The following is a 12,657-nucleotide window of genomic DNA, read 5'->3' on the forward strand; positions in this document are numbered from 1 at the left end:
TACGATGGTCTGAGGCGTGAGTTGGGTTGGATTGATTGGGGAATGTCACTCAAAGGGTTGACGGTGGATAGGCAATGGCAAACATTCAAAGACCACATGGATGAACTACAGAATTTGTTCATCCCAGTTTGGCATAAAAATAAAACAAAAAAGGTGACTCAACCGTGGCTAACAAGGGAAATTAGGGATAGCATAAGATCAAAGGAAAGGACATATAAATTGGCCAGAAAAAGCAATAAACCTGAGGATTGGGAGCAGTTTAGGATTCAACAAAGGAGGGCAAAGGGATTAATTAAGAAGGGGAAAATAGAATATGAGAGTAAGCTAGCAAGGAACATAAAAACTGACTCTAAAAGCTTTTATAGATATGTGAAGAGAAAAAGATTGGTGAAGTCAAGCGTAGGTCCCTTGCAGTCAGAATCAGGGGAATTTATAATGGGGAATAAAGAAATGGCTGACCAGTTAAATACATATTTTGGTTCTGTCTTCACAAAGGAGGACACAAATAACCTCCCAGAGATGTCGGGGAATATAGGGTCTGATGAAAGGGAGGAACTGAAAGAAATCAGTATTTGTAGGGAAATGGTGTTAGGGAAATTGATGGAATTGAAGGTCGATAAATCCCCAGGGCCTGATAATCTACATCCTAGGGTACTTAAGGAAGAGGCCCTAGAAATAGTTGATGCTTTGCTGATCATCTTCCAGTATTCGATGGAATCTGGAACAGTACCCATGGATTGGAGGGTAGCTAATGTTACCCCACTATTCAAAAAAGGTGGTCGAGAGAAAATGGGGAATTAAGCCTGACATCGGTAGTGGGGAAAATGCTATTGTCCATTATAAAAGATGTAACAGCAGAGCACTTGAAAAACAGTGACGGGATCGGACAAAGTCAACATGGATTTACAAAAGGTAAATCGTGCTTGACTAATCTACTGGAATTTTTTGAGGATATAACTGGTAAAATACAGGAAACTTTGGTTTATCCAGAGACCAGTCGGGACCAGCGGGAGCAGCGAGGAGGAGCTCGGGAGAAAACCCGGCGACCAGCGAGGCCCGAGACCAGTCGGGAGCAGTGTGGTGAGACCGGTATAAAAACCGGAGAGAGGCGAGGCCCGAGACCAGTCGGGACCAGCGGGAGCAGCGAGGAGGAGCTCGGGAGAAAACCCGGCGACCAGCGAGGCCCGAGACCAGTCGGGAGCAGTGTGGTGAGACCGGTATAAAAACCGGAGAGAGGCGAGGCCCGAGACCAGTCGGGACCAGCGGGAGCAGCGAGGAGGAGCTCGGGAGAAAACCCGGCGACCAGCGAGGCCCGAGACCAGTCGGGAGCAGTGTGGTGAGACCGGTATAAAAACCGGAGAGAGGCGAGGCCCGAGACCAGTCGGGACCAGCGGGAGCAGCGAGGAGGAGCTCGGGAGAAAACCCGGCGACCAGCGAGGCCCGAGACCAGTCGGGAGCAGTGTGGTGAGACCGGTATAAAAACCGGAGAGAGGCGAGGCATACCAACTCAGCAGCGGGGAGAGAGGTAAAAAGTAATCAGTGTGTGACGTCACCAGGGAGCAGGTAGGTGATTGGTTGGTGAGTATTTCTCTTTTTTCAATACAAGCTTGAATTCTGTGGTGTTAAATTTCTGTGGTGTAGTGGGGATAGTTGGTAAATAAAGCACCCTGGAGCATACCTGTAACTGGGGTATTGAATAAATTTTTAAAGTAATTAAAGGGGTAAGTCATGGCAGGAGAGTTCAGACCCGTGCTCTGCTCCTCCTGCTCTATGTGGGAAGTCAGGGATGCTGCCAGTGTCCCTGATGACCATGTGTGCGGGAAATGCATCCAGCTGCAGCTACTTGTAGACCGCATTGCGGCGCTCGAGCTGCGGGTGGATGAATTTTGGAGCATGCGCGATGCTGAAAGGCTCGTGGATAACACGTTTAGCGAGTTGTGCACGCCTCAGGGTAGGGCAGCACAGGGGGTGACCATCAGGCGGAGCAACAAAGGCAGGCAGGTAGTGCAGGGAACCCCTGCGGACATCCCCCTTTCAAACAAGTATACCGCTTTGGATATTGTTGAGGGGGATGACTCACCAGGGGAAGGCAGCAGCGGCCAACTTCCTGGCACTGGGGGTGCTCCTGCTGCCCAGGAAGGGGGGAAAAAGAGTGGGAGAGCAATAGTGGTTGGGGATTCTATAGTAAGGGGAACAGATAGGCGTTTCTGTGGCCGTAGACGTGAATCCAGGATGGTTTGTTGCCTCCCTGGTGCCAGGGTCAAGGATGTCACTGAGCGGCTGCAGGGCATTCTGGAGGGGGAGGGAGAACAGCCAGTGGTCGTGGTCCACATTGGTACCAACGACATAGGTAAAAAGAGGGATGAGGTCCTGCAGCAAGAATTTAGGGAGCTAGGTGAAGGATTAAGGAGCAGGACCTCAAAGGTTGTAATCTCTGGATTACTCCCGGTGCCACGTGCTAGTAAGTATAGGAATAGGAAGATAGAACAGATGAATGCGTGGCTAAAGGGATGGTGCAGGGGGGAGGGCTTTAGTTTCCTGGATCACTGGGTCTGCTTCTGGGAAAGGTGGGACTTGTACAAGTAGGACGGTTTACACCTGAACCAGGGGGGAACCAATATCCTTGCGGGGAGGTTTGCTAGCACTGCTGGGGAGGGTTTAAACTAACTTGGCAGGGGGTTGGGGTACAGAGTGGAGCTATAGTAGGGGGTGATTTACGGCCAAATACAGAGGGAAAAACAAGTCAGCTGGGAAGGCAGAGCAAATATGTGAAGGCAAAAGAGAATATGGCAGGGCTGGAAGGCATTTATTTTAATGCAAGGAGTCTTGCAAATAAGGTGGATGAACTGAAGTTGTTGTTGAACACATGTGAGTACGATATTGTTGTTATCACGGAGACATGGTTGAGGGAGGGTCAGGACTGGCAGCTCAATATTCCGGGGTATAGAATCTTCAGGCGAGACAGAGGGGGGTGTAAAAGGGGAGGGGGTGTTGCAATATTAATTAAGGAGTCAATTACTGCTGTAAGGAGGGATGATATATTAGCGGGTTCCTCTAATGAGGCCATATGGGTAGAACTTAAAAACAAAAAGGGGGCAAGCACTTTGCTGGGAGTGTACTATAGGCCCCCAAACAGTCAGGGGGAGATAGAGGAACAGATATGTAGGCAAATCTCAGAGAAGTGCGAAAATAATAGGGTAATAATAGTGGGGGATTTCAACTTCCCCAATATAAATTGGGACAGTCAGAGTGTGAAAGGCTTAGAGGGTGCAGAATTCTTAAAGTGCATCCAGGAGAGCTTTTTGAGCCAACATGTAGAAAGTCCTACAAGAGAGGGGGCGGTACTGGACCTAATTCTGGGGAATGTAGCCGGGCAAGTGGTGGAAGTGTCAATAGGAGAGCATTTTGGTGACAGTGACCATAATTCGGTGAGATTTAAGGTGGTCATGGAAAAAGACAAAGACGGCCCGGAAATAAGGGTTCTAAATTGGGGGAAGGCCGATTTTAATATGATAAGGCAGGATCTGGCCAAAGTGGACTGGGAGCAGCTGCTTATAGGAAAATCCACATCAAAACAGTGGGAGACTTTCAGAAGGGAAATAGAGAGAGTACAACGCCAACATGTTCCTGTAAAGGTCAAGGGTGGGACCAACAAGCAAAGGGAACCTTGGATGACAAGGGATACACAAAAATGCATTAGAAATAAAAGGGGGGCTTTTGGCAGTTACAAAAGACTAAAGACAGAAGAAGCCCTAGAGGAGTATAAAAAGTGCAGGGGCACACTTAAAAAAGAAATTAGGAGGGCGAGGAGGGGCCATGAAATAACACTGGCGAGCAAAATAAAGGAAAATCCTAAGATGTTTTATAAGTATATTAAGGGCAAGAGGATAACCAGGGAAAGGGTAGGGCCCATTAGGGACCAAAGTGGCAATCTGTGTGTAGAGCCAGAGGATGTAGGCGGGGTTTTAAATGATTTTTTTGCATCTGTGTTCACTATGGAGAAAGACGATGCAGACATAGAAATCGGGCAAGGGGACTGTGACATACTTGAACATATTAGCATCGAGAGGGAGGAGGTGCTAGCAGTTTTAGCGGGCCAAAAAGTGGATAAATCCCCAGGCCCGGACGAGATGTATCCCAGGCTGCTGTGGGAGGCAAGGGAGGAGATTGCAGGGGCTCTGACACTAATTTTCAGAACCTCTCTGGCCACAGGGGATGTACCAGAGGACTGGAGAACAGCTAACGTAGTACCATTATTCAAGAAGGGTAGCAGGGATAAACCAGGGAATTACAGGCCAGTGAGTCTAACATCTGTGGTGGGGAAATTATTGGAAAAAATTCTGAGGGACAAAATTAATCTCCACTTGGAGAGGCAAGGATTAATCGGGGATAGTCAGCATGGCTTTGTCAAGGGTAAATCATGTCTAACAAATCTGATCGAATTTTTCGAGGGGGTGACTAGTGGGGTGGATGAGGGAAATGCTGTGGATGTGGTTTACATGGACTTCAGTAAAGCTTTTGACAAAGTCCCGCATAGGAGACTGGTCAAGAAGGTAAGAGCCCATGGGATCCAGGGTGCCTTGGCGAGTTGGATCCTAAACTGGCTGAGTGGCAGGAGGCAGAGGGTGATGGTCGAAGGTTGCTTTTGTGACTGGAAGCCTGTGTCCAGTGGGGTACCTCAGGGATCGGTGCTGGGTCCCTTATTGTTTGTGATCTACATAAATGATTTGGATGAGAATGTAAAAGGTATGATCAGTAAGTTCGCAGATGACACGAAAATTGGTGGGGTGGTAAATTGCGAGGAGGAAAGCCTCCGGCTACAGGACGATATAAACGGGTTGGTCAGATGGGCGGAAAAGTGGCAAATGGAATTTAACCCTGAAAAGTGCGAGGTGATGCATTTTGGACGGACAAATAAGGCAAGGGAATACACAATGAGTGGTAGGACCCTAGGAAGTACAGAGGGTCAGAGGGACCTTGGTGTACATGTACATAGATCCCTGAAGGCAGCGGAGCAGGTAGATAAGGTGGTTAAAAAGGCATATGGGATACTTGCCTTCATTAGCCGAGGCATAGAATATAAGAGCAGGGAGGTTATGATGGAGCTGTACAAAACGCTGGTGAGGCCACAGCTGGAGTACTGTGTGCAGTTCTGGTCGCCTCACTATAGGAAGGATGTGATTGCTTTGGAGAGGGTGCAGAGAAGATTCACCAGGATGTTACCTGGGATGGAGCGCCTCAGCTATGAAGAGAGGCTGGACAGGCTGGAGTTGTTTTCCTTGGAGCAGAGAAGGCTGAGGGGGGACCTGATTGAGGTGTACAAAATAATGAGGGGCATAGATAGGGTAGATAAAGAGGAACTTTTCCCCTTAGTGGGGGGGTCAATAACAAGGGGGCATAGATTCAGGGTAAGGGGCAGGAGATTTAGAGGGGATTTGAGGAGGAACTTTTTCACCCAGAGGGTGGTTGGAATGTGGAACTCAATGCCTGAAAGGGTGGTGGAGGCAGGAACCCTCACAACATTCAAGAAGCATTTGGATGAGCACTTGAAATGCCATTGCATACAAGGCTATGGACCAAATGCTGGAAAATGGGATTAGACTGGACAGGGATGGATGGGCGGCGCAGACACGATGGGCCGAAGGGCCTCTTTCTGTGCTGTAAAACTCTATGACTCTATGACTATTAACTGTCTGGAATGCTCGATACATCGGCAAAATTCAAGAGTCGGTTCAGTAAGTTTTTTTTCTTTTTGTTGCTTTTTTTTCACCAGTCAGGCTCTGCAAGGTCTAGCTGAAGCTATTGCTTAGCTACAGAGACGCTTGCAAGCTACGGCCGACTGTTTAGAACTAGGGGGCATAATCTTAAAATAAGGGGCTGCCCTTTCAAAACTGAGATGAGGAGAAACTTCTTCACTCAGAGGGTAGTAAATCTATGGAATTTGCTACCCCAGAGAGCTGTGGAAGCTGCAACATTAAATAAATTTAAAACAGAGATAGACAGTTTCCTAGCAGACAAGGGGATTAGGAGTTACGGGGAGAGGGCAGGGAAGTGGACGTGAGTCTAGATTCGGATCAGCCATGATCCTATTGAATGGCGGAGCAGGCCCGAGGGGCCGTATGACCTACTCCTGCTCCTACTTCTTATGTTCTTATGTTCTTATGTTAACAAGGTTTGTTGCTAGATACAGAGCTCAAAAGCTCCGTATGTTTTAACATTAGCGCTGGTTGTCCGGCAGATTTGATGGGACGGCAACAGCTTGGTCCCGTCGGTGCCGGATATCACAAAGTTTCCTGTAGATAAGGGAGAACCAGTGGATGTGACGTATTTGGACTTTCAGAAGGCTTTCGTTAAGGTCCCGCATAATAGATTAGCGTGTAAAGTTAAGGCACATGGGATTGGGGGCAAGGTATTGACTTGGATAGAGAACTGGTTGGCAGACAGAAAGCAAAGAGTTGGAATAAACGGGTCTTTTTCCGAGTGGCAGGCAGTGACTAGTTGGGTACCGCAGGGATCGGTCCTTGGGCCCCAGCTATTCACAATATATATTAATGATCTAGACAAGGGAACTAGATGTAATATCTCCAAATTTGCAGACGACACAAAGCTGGGTGGGCGTGTGTGCTGTGAGGAGGATGCCGAGAAACTCCAGGATGATTTGGACAGGTTGGGTGATTGGGCAAAAGCATGGCAGATGCAATATAGCATGGATAAATGCGAGGTTATCCACTTTGGTGACAAAAACAGGGAGGCAGATTATTATCTGAATGGCAATAGATTGGGAGAAGGGGGAAGTGCAACGAGACCTGGGTGTCCTTGTGCACCAGTCGCTGAAGGTAAGCATGCAGGTGCAGCAGGCGGTTAAGAAGGCAAATGGCATGTTCGCCTTCGTAGCGAGAGGGTTTGAGTAAAGGAACAAGGATGTCTTGCTGCAGTTATACAGAGCCTTGGTGAGACCACATCTTGAGTATTGTGTGCAGTTTTGGTCACCTTATCTGAGGAAGGCTGTTCTTGCCATGGAAAGAGTTCAGCGAAGATTCACCAGGCTGATACCTGGGATGGCAGGAATGACGTATGATGAGAGATTGGTTCGATTGGGCTTGTACTCGCTGGAGTTTAGAAGAATGAGAGGGGATCTCATTGAAACTTATAAAATTCTGACAGGACTGGACAGACTAGATGCTGGAAGGATGTTCCCGATGGTCGGGGAGTCCAGAACCAGGGGTCACAGTCTAAGGATAAGGGGTAGGCAATTTAGGACAGAAATTAGGAGGAATTTCTTCACCCAGAGAGTGGTGAACCTGTGGAATTCTCTACCACAGAAGGCAGTAGAGGCCAATACATTAAATATATTCAAGGAGTTGGATATATTTCTTAAGGCTAAAGGGATCAAGGGGTATGGGGAGAAAGCAGGGACCGGGTACTGAATTTGGATGATCAGCCATGATCGCATTGAATGGCGGAGCAGGCTCGAGGGGCTGAATGGCCTACTCCTGCTCCTGTCTTCTATGTTTCTGTGTAACCTACACTGCTAACCCTATTGAATTACCTTCTACAAGGTAGATTTCAGTGAAATCACTCAGTGGTTCAGTGCACCAGGTATACTGGAGAACAAGCTTCCCATCCTCCTCACCTCCCATACTTTGGAGCTGATCAACACATTATGGATGTTTTGCTACTGCTCCAAGATTCTTACTTTGAGGATTGCTCCACTGAGCTCTGTACTCACCTGTTGTCTTGCTGGCACCTCAGTCCTGAGAAGCCTAAAACTTTTCACTGGCTTCTCTAATTCCCCTTCAACCAGTGGAAGTGCTACATCCTTGATGATGGGTGAGTGCTGACGTGTTGGAGACGTATATTGATGCAGGTACCTTAGACTCTGTACTGGCATATGCTAAAGTAATATTTGTTGTTTCAGTACGTTGAAATATTTAGACTTGTACTCTAGATGGCCCAGGATCACCTGTTTAAGAAAAGGTATATATTAGTAAGTATCACATGCCCTTATGACCACTTCACCAGTACAGCTGACGAACAATTGCTAGTAAATCGTCATTGTGTAGTCCAATGCATGACATTGCATTTGTAAAGCATTTCCTGACCATCCCCCAATAACCCCTAACTACTGGTGGCCCTAAAGCACAGCTGGATTTTCAACAGCCTCTCCTGTCGGAACAACTCTAATAGTCTCCCCAAGGGAGAGAGTGGAGCTCACAGCAATGGTAGAAATAGGGATTATGTTGAGCCTCGCACCTAATGGATTACACATGTATGATCTTATCAACAACTGCAGTTGCAACACCATCTAAAGAAGAGAGATTTACAAAGATATCTTTAGTTGAGACATTTTTTGGTTTACTGAGGAATGCAAGAGTGTTCAGACCTCTGGCTGAATATGAACACCACCTCCCTTCCATGACATGTTGGTGATGGGGTGGGGGGGGTGGGGGAGCAGAATTTTTTTCTTTACCACCTGGGCATTGACCATCAGCTGGGCAGAGTGTAGAGAGGAAAATTGGGCAGGGAAGCTCACAGGCCTATCTGATTTTCCTCTGTGAATGTAAAGGTATGGAAGACTGGGCAGACTCCATTATGGGCATGTAATCTTCCCTGACTGAACTTCCCTTCTGTACTGGGCCCCTGTGAAGCTTAGCATCAGAAAAAGGTAAAAGGTAAAACTCTACTATGGAGTCTCACAACACAGGTACAGGAAAATTGAATTAAAAGACCACTATTGGTAATATGGGAAGCAGTAAACCATGCCTCACTTAAAGTAGACTGAGGGAAGGATAAATTAATCTATAGCACCATATGTACTACATCCCTGCCCATCTGCAGCATGTTGCAGTAACTGCAAGGCAAAAAGTGATATACTACTTCATCTCCCATAGTGTTTCACACAAAAGGAGGCTGATTTTCATCCCCTATCACAGGGCGGGAACAAGTACATTTAAAATATCAATGCAGCACCTACAGTCTCATTCCCGCCAATGACTGCATCAGCGCCATTTTGGTTCAGACTTTGAAATTTACAGTCCAGGTGCTGACCGCAAACAGACGGAAGCCTCAATAGCCCATGCACATCAGGATCTTATAACGTCAATAGGACCTCAATGCAATTTTGAAGCACCAACGGGTGGAGCAGCGCCGTGTACAACATTGCAATAATCCAGGGATTGGGATTGGTCAGTAGAGCTGCCAATTAAATGAGCTGTTGCCCCACCCCTCCAGGGGATGTCTGGCCAGACCACCTCATGCTGTGTATCCATGACTTCAGCTGCTCCCTAACTCCAGTGTGAATGCCTACTGTAAGCATCTGCAATAAGATAACAAATCCCCTTTTGTCCCATAGCGTATGGGTAACTTTCAATGACTGCTCATTACCTCCTAGGTGAGCTCATCAACATAACAATCCCTTCTTTGTTTCAGTGGCTCCAAGGTGTACTTCCAACCTTTGGGCACTCATTCAATCTGAAAAATAACACACACACATATATATATATATATATATATAGAAAAAGATACAAATCATATTGAAATCCCAAACCACAACACAACCCACTGCAGTACTGAGGGAGCACTACATTATTGGAGTTGTCATGGTGGTTCATGTGATAACTAAAGGTCTTGTGGCATTAGTTGGACAAAGTAGGAGTCACCCTGCTCAGCATTCCTTCCTCAACCAACACCACAAAGACACATTTAATCAGTCATCCATCTCAGTACTGCTTGTAAAACATCGCTGCCACAGAATGACTGCTGTGCTTGCCTACATAATGAGAATTGCCACATTTCAAATGTAATTTATTGGACATGAAGCACTTTGAGATTTTTCAGTTTGATAAAGCGCGACGTAAATGCAAACACAACAACAATAACTTGAATTTATATAGCGTCTGTAACATGGTAAAACATTCCAAGGCTCTTCACAGGAGCGTTATCAAACAAAATTTGACACCGAGCTACATAAAGAGATGTTAGGTCGGGTGCAGGTAGGTTTTAAGGAGCATCTTAAAGGAGGAGAGAGAGCTAGAGAGACTGAAAAGGTTTATGGAGGGAATTTCAGAGCTTAGGGCCTAGGCAGCTGAAGGCACAGCCACCAATGATAGAGCGATTAAAATCAAGGATGCACAACAGGCCAGAATTGGAGGAGCGCAGAGATCTTGGAGGGTTGTCGGGCTGGAGGAGGTTACAGAGATAGGGAGGGGCGAGGCCATGAAGGGATTTGAAAACAAGGATGAGAATTTTAAAATTGAGTCATTGCCAGATCGGGAGCCAATGTAGGCCAGCGAGCCCAGGGGTGATGGATGAACAGTACTTAGTCTGAGTTTGGAAACAGGTTTATGGATGGTGGAAAATGGGAGGCTGGCCAAGAGAGCATTGGAATAGTCAAAATGCATGTACTATTAAGGCTTTTCTTTGAAGCACTGAATTTAAAAAAAATTCAGATATATAATCTTGAAAGAGGGATTTTTCAGTAATAAATTTGTTATGGCAGCAGAGTCTGGCTCACAGCAATGCCAGGGTTTATTTTGGCTGCTGTTTGCCTCATACATCATTATTAAAAAAACCAACACTGGTTGCCCTTTTTGCAACTGTTGAGATAACGCCAAGCAACAAATAAGCCATATCAGAGTTCTGGGTACGCACTGGGCTGTGGGACACCGTCATGATAAACATCCACAACTACCCAGGTTCCTCTCTTTCAACTGTATCTCTCAGCTTGCAGAAAAATGTAGAAAATGTTATATATATATATAAACATACACTAAAAGCTGAACCAAAATCATAGTTTTGTTAAAACCATGTTCTTGAAACATAATTCTTTAACCATCATAGTGCACGTGCCAGTGAGGAAGATTTGAGTCTACAATAATTATTCCTGTTATTTCTTCTTAAGCTATTAATTATCACAAGTTCCATAAGCTCACAAAAGATTACTGAAAAGCTCATTCATTTTATGGAATAACTCGCACAAATTGATTTGGAACAAAAAACAGTACCAAATTCACAATTGGAGAAAATAAATGGAGGTTAAAGAAACCACTGCCTAAATTAATAAAGTCCATTTATTCACACTTTATTGTTTCAGGTTACAAATATGGCACCTAAACATAGATTTTACTTGGTTTTAGATGTATCTGTTTAAATATATATTGCTATGAATGTGTGAACAGATTTGCTTTCAAACAGGTACTATATCAGCCCTAAATGATCTGAACTTCATGCTGTGATCAATTTGTACAAGTTAAGCAAGTTGCAGTGGTGCTAGTGCACATTAGGGGCTCTCTGTTAAGATCGTTTTCTTTCTCCATAATTCTACATAACTAGCTTCACAAACTCACTTCTTTGTGACTTCAATTATGCATCATTCCCATAGCTCTGTTTCATACAGAAAACTACCCATCTTAAAAACAAGGAATTTCCCTTGCCTGTCAGATTTCTCCTGTGTCTTCAGGTTGAATTCAGTATCTGAATTTGGTGGTGTAGAGAGAACATATCCATACAATTAATTTTAGATCAACGTAGATATCTACATGGTAACCAATTGCTGCTGTTAATAACTTAATGTGGGTAAATACATTGTACGGTGTTGTACTTAGTGTCAACCGGTCTTTAGGAATGGGGAGTGAATAAGACTGGGTCCCTGTTTCTTGATTGCTTTCCAATTAACCCCTACTAGAATCTGTGCAGTCAGGTAAGGCCAGAATGATTCTTCCCGATACTCACTGTCTAGGTTATGTAAGATTTGCAAAATTTCTGCATTTCCCCGAAGGCTGTTATTAATAAACGGGACCCTGCGTGGACATTTTAAATTAAAAAGGGTACCCAAAATGGTGTCCGTGCCTCGTGGCAGAAAGCCTGTGGAATTTTAAAATGGATTCTGCAATGCAGACAGCTTGGGAGAAATCAAAACTAAGGCTGCAGGCTTTCTGTGAAGAGAAACTTTGTGTTTTGGAACCAGACAGGACTCTGAATTATGCATTAGACCGAATTGGAGACAAAATCTAAATTCAGTTTAGGCCTATGGTTAAGGCCATCAAACAGTCTGCATATATTATCGGAAACAGATTAACACAGCCATCGAGGTTGGACAAGCCCATCAAGGAACTTTCAGGGCAATACAAGTCAATTATCGGGCCGGTAGATGCGATTACCAGCCATCTAAAACCCAGTTAGTATGAATTTCTACCATTATTTTAAACTAGCCCGCCAAAATTAAGACAAAGAACTAACCTGATTTGGTGCGCAGATAAGGGTTTTCAACGAAGGTACAATTGAAGGCCCTGGGTAGCATTGGTAAAAGAAGAAGAGTTCATTCGGAGGAGGTTCATAGAGTTCATTGGTTGGTGTGCTGGTGCTGCTCCTCGGCACCTTGCCCTCATGGCTGCCGCTCTTTGCCCGTCCTGCGCTTACCCCCTGGCCTTTGCCTGTGCCCGTTTCCCACTCCATCTGGAACTGCCCCGGCACCGGGTCAGACGGACATGGACAAATTCAGGCCAGGCGAGGCGGGACGTGACGAGGGGAGAAGGGAGAACCACCGAGGGGCAGACCGGCTGAAGAAGACCAAACGAGGGGAGGCTTTGAATCATCGGGCCTTCAGCCTCGGCCGAACTTTAAATATCTGCACACTAACTCAAACTGGCAGCTGTCGAC

At 45.8% G+C, this 12,657-nt stretch overlaps 1 protein-coding gene across 2 annotated transcripts in view; it reads right to left on the reverse strand.

The window, feature by feature from the left end:
- The window catches only part of LOC147107057 (leucine-rich repeat-containing protein 4C-like), a 1,510,012-nt gene that overhangs the window by 530,879 nt on the left and 966,476 nt on the right, over positions 1–12,657 (reverse strand). Inside the window, exons 6-7 of one of the 2 annotated variants that reach the window (XM_086008083.1) lie at positions 9,385–9,471; positions 7,730–7,963 (exon numbers count right to left, since the gene is read on the reverse strand). The exons of the other annotated variant lie outside the window; for it this stretch is intronic. The gene's annotated coding sequence lies outside the window, so the exon portion shown is untranslated. The remainder of the gene's footprint in view (positions 1–7,729; positions 7,964–9,384; positions 9,472–12,657) is intronic. 2 annotated transcript variants of the gene reach the window in all.

Source organism: Somniosus microcephalus, chromosome 15 (genome assembly GCF_052327205.1).
Source record: "Somniosus microcephalus isolate GS21.2 chromosome 15, FLI_Smic_1.0, whole genome shotgun sequence".
NCBI classification, from domain to species: domain Eukaryota; kingdom Metazoa; phylum Chordata; class Chondrichthyes; order Squaliformes; family Somniosidae; genus Somniosus; species Somniosus microcephalus.